Source organism: Momordica charantia (genome assembly GCF_013281855.1).
Source record: "Momordica charantia cultivar OHB3-1 chromosome 8 unlocalized genomic scaffold, Mcharantia_2.0 BLBB01000008.1, whole genome shotgun sequence".
Lineage (NCBI taxonomy): Eukaryota > Viridiplantae > Streptophyta > Magnoliopsida > Cucurbitales > Cucurbitaceae > Momordica > Momordica charantia.
The window spans coordinates 24,399,644-24,404,140 of NW_028275166.1; the positions used below are offsets into that span (position 1 = coordinate 24,399,644).

General features: G+C 31.2%; 1 long non-coding RNA gene across 1 annotated transcript; it reads left to right on the forward strand.

Annotated features, from left to right (window-relative positions):
* The first annotated feature begins 435 nt into the window (after positions 1–435).
* Positions 436–4,027, forward strand: LOC148209834 (uncharacterized). Its single transcript, XR_015793246.1, has 3 exons — positions 436–773; positions 1,237–1,359; positions 2,430–4,027. It is a non-coding gene; the product is annotated as an uncharacterized LOC148209834 (long non-coding RNA).
* Positions 4,028–4,497: the final 470 nt, after the last annotated feature.

A 4,497-nucleotide genomic window follows, 5' to 3' on the forward strand; every position in this document is an offset into this window, starting at 1 on the left:
TTTTGGTTTACACAAAATAACTAGTTCAACTGAACCAAAATTTTTTTATTCAAATATCATTTTTACTACAAGAAATCATCGTTGCCTTTGTAGACGTATACTTTTCACTTTTTGAAATTCTCACATTTTCTATAATGCCTGCGTTCTCTAGCTCGTTTATTAAGACTTATTTGTGCCTTGGATTTTTCCTCTAAGCCGATGTTTAATTTCATGGATTTTCTAATATTGGAGTTCTAATTTTGGGTTTTAAATTTAGTTAATCTTTTAGATAAATTTTCCAAATCATTTGTAGAGATAGTTCTTATTGGGAAATGATTATGGAACATTGTTCTTTTTTTTAGAAGACCTTAAACATTACTTTGTGTTGCTATTTTAGTTTAATTGGACCAATTTCTTTTTGGTCAAAAAAAAAACAAAATAAAACAAAAAGAGAAAGGGAAAGAAAATAAAAAGGAAAAAGAATGAAGAAACCCTAGCACCTATCTCTTTCCTCTTCCTTTCACGGTGTACTCTCATTCTTCTTCGTCTTCCACAACAGCCCTATTATTTTTCATCATCGATGGCGACTCCACGATAGCATTTCCCAGCTGACGACGATGCGAACGACATGGCGACGTGACCCTCAGACTGTAGCGTTTTCGGCGATGGTGCAATAGTAACAAATGCCTAGATCTGATGTTCTTCGATGGCCCAACAATGCGTGCGGCTCCTTTTGGGAGTCATTTCATGGCAGTGCAGTACTGTGGATTGGAAGGAAGTTATTTCTGTTCTAGGTCGTGAATCGTGATCTTTTACTCAGTTTTCTGTTCATTTTCTGTCCAATTTCGCTGGTAAATTACTGTTTGCTTTGAAAACAAAGTCCCTCGAAGGTTTGTGAAAATGCGAAGTTTGAACTGATTATTTTGTTGCTTTGATTTTACTTTTTAAGTTGTTTTCTGGTTCAGTGTGAGAGTTTAGATCGTTGAACGGCGGCGAAAAGTTTTGGTCGGAATCGGCGGTGGATTTTTATGTTTCGTTTTGTTAGTAATATCGTGCATGATCTTGTAGTCGAGATTTAAGAGTAACTTCAATTTTTTTTTTTTTGTATTTTTTTCTCCCTTGTTAATGTTGTTCATTGTGGAGCGAAGGAGATTTTTGTATGTTATTGTTTAGTTTTCAAGAGTGAGAATGAAAAATTGTTTGTTTAATAATTATTATTAATTTTTAATTCTTCCTGATTAATCTTCTTCAAAGCAGGAATGAGCATCTAAACCCTACAAAAAGGGAAAAAAATTCAAAGATTCGAAGTTCAAAGCGATGGAAGAGAGAGAAGCCATAAGTGCGTGCGGCTCCTTTAACGGCGGCAAGGTGCATTCAGCGGTAGGGTTTGTTTCTTATTCGGCGAATCGATGGTAGAGTTGTTGCACTCTTATTAGATGTTGATCTGAAAATTTATTTTCAGTCTATTTCATTATTTTCTTGGTGTTTCAAGGTCGTGCAATATAATATCGACTGCTACTGTTAGATTCTGCTCACTTTGTAAATTAAGATTTTGTATTCAAGTCTCTCGATTTAGGTTGTGTAGCTTACTTTTATGATTTTTAGTAATTGAATAGGTAAACAACATATTGTTGTTTGTGGCAGACTGTCTGGGTAAATGTAAACAACATAATTTTTCTCCCCTTTCTGCTGTGAAATGTGCTACTCTGTAGTTCTGCCAAACTTGAGAAAATTATCTTCCATGTCTCTTGAGTTGTGCTTTTTTTTTAGATCACGTGATTGGTTGGATATCTTGTAGAGAAGAGATTTCTATAAAGAATCAATGATGGTTACTAATTAGATTCGACATTTGAGTTCAATTCTTAGGCTTAATTAGTTTTCACCTAAAAGTTTAAGTTTAGGAATAAGTGGTTTACAGGATCAGTTTAATGTCAATATTAAAGAAATAGGCTTTCATCAGTTTGAAAGTTACAATTACCATCTTTTTTGGAGGATTGCTCTCTCTAATAAGGTAGCTTCTAATATGGTATTATGCAGTATCAAAACTTCCTGGTGACCTTAACTTGTATTATGGACTCTCTATCTAGAAAACCACTTCAATGGTTGGATTTTCATTTAAGCTTTCAACCTATTGTCATCCCAGTTAAGCAAATCAGATAAAGCCATGAGGATTGTTATCCGAACGTAATTCTATCTCTTTCTCCTCTTAGGTTAGGATTGTGAAAGATGGTAAAAATCTAATACAGATTTTTTATTTTATAATTGTAGAGAATGTTAGCCATCATGGGATTCATAGAGGTGTTTATGAACTTTTTGTCTTGAAGAGCTAAACTAGCATTTTGTATTTAAGTCTCTAGATTTAGGTTCGTATCTTAATCTTTTAGGATTTTTAGTAATTAAAGTTGTTCTGGAGTTTTTGATGACGACTAAAATTTCTCGTTTCGTTGTAGGTGATCACTTTATGAAGATGATGATGAGGTTATTGAATAAAAAATTAAAGCTTTCTTGGATGAAAATGTATAGATTTTCAATTCGAGTCTTTGAGATAAGTGACTATTTTGTCTTTCTAATCAACATTGTCAACCCTTTTATTAAATGCACTTGTCAGCTCTTACTTGTTCGGTTTGATTTGCAATACTTTAGGCTTTTGAATTGAAGAAAATGCAGACAGACATACCTATATTTGCAATGCCTTAGGCTTGATCATCAGCTTTTCCAACTATGTGGCCATGATGAAAAATATCATTAATACATTTTTTGTACATTTTTATGTTGTCCCCCACTTCGATTCAGGCGTCGAGTATATCCTTTACTGCATTGGGTCTTTAATGTGGCTTAGGAAGGATATGCTGAATACTCTAATATCCATAATTTATATCAAAAGGTATACAACCTCAAAATTAGAGAAATGGTCACTTACCTTATTTACTTGTTTTTAACTATTTGAGCATTAAAATGCATTTAAAGTAAGTTATTCTAGTTAATTCAAAACTTATGATATAGTTTCCTATTTAGATAAGCCTTACATCAAGTTTCAAATATATGTTGCGTTATATTTCTGAATTGATTTGTCGTTTTGAAATAAAATGAAATGGCTTCAAATACGGAATTCCTCTAGGGCAAAAGATAATTTTGTTAATGTTGATTAATTAGTAAGGATGTTTATTTGCTGATTTTGATAATGAAATCCTTCAGTCAATTGTAGAGGACTTTTCTACTGACAAAACATATAGCAAACTAATTTATATGCATATGCTAATTCTAGCCGCACAACATTTTTTTGTTATTCTTTTTGTTACATTTACTTCTTCGTCGTTGCTTTTGATAGCAGTATAGCAAATATTCTCATTTTCTATGTTTGTCAATCATCACTTACCATTGTAAGAAGAATATGACATTGATGTTTGTTTGACACTAGGGGTGATGTTTTTGCTTAATGTGAAATTATTGATACTTCTTTCTCTTCCATTAATACATATTTGTGTTGCTATCCTGCAGCAAAGATAGCCAATTAAGACTTAATGTTTATATGTGTCATGCATATAATATAAAGTCTAGTTGGATAATTATGTTGCTATTCTGCAGCAAAGATAGCCAATTAAGACTTAGTGTTTATATTTGTGTCATGCATATAGTTTAAAATCTAGTTGGATAATTGTGTGACTATCTTGTAGCAAAGATAGCCAATTAAGACTTAGTGTTTATATGTGTCATTACGTAATGCATGTTGGAGTTAGAAAGAAAATGTAGGAGTATAGGGAAGTTTTTTCTTAATTGTTCGTTTTATTTTGTTGAAGGAATAGCTTGCGGGAGCAACATTTTGAGAAAGAAGAATTTATAGGGAAGAGTTTCGGCGTATTTTCGACATGTACGAGGTTGATGTAATGTGAATATAGTTCGTTGGGCATTCTCTTATTGTAATCATAGACTTATAGTATAGTATTTGTATAAAATATCCTAATGTACAAATTTGATCAGACATTGATCTTATTATATGCAACTTTGTTACATTTTATAATTTATAGATATAGATAATTTTTTTGAAACATGTACAGTGTTATAAAATGTATTTCATGGTTGTTATGAAGTTATCATATATAAACTTTTATTGACATTACAAACCTTTATTAAACACAAATTGTGACAAAAAAAAATTGTCATGTCATATATAAAATTTTCGTGATAGTTAAAATTGTCAATATAAAGATTTTAATGACAGTTAAAAATTGTCAATATAAAGATTTTCATGACATTTAAAACTACCAATATTGACCGTTAAAACTATCACTATAAAAGTTTTCGTGACAATTATAAATAGTAATTGTCACGTTTTTCTTGACGTTTATCAGCAGTCGTTCAAAAATATTTCATGTCAATTTTGAACTGTCGTTAAAAAACATTTCATGACAATTATAAACTGTCGTTAAAAAATATTTCATGACATTTATAAACTGTCGTCATTAAGTTTTTATTAACAGAAGAATAAAATCTTTCATTGTTTTAGTGATAGTTATAAAC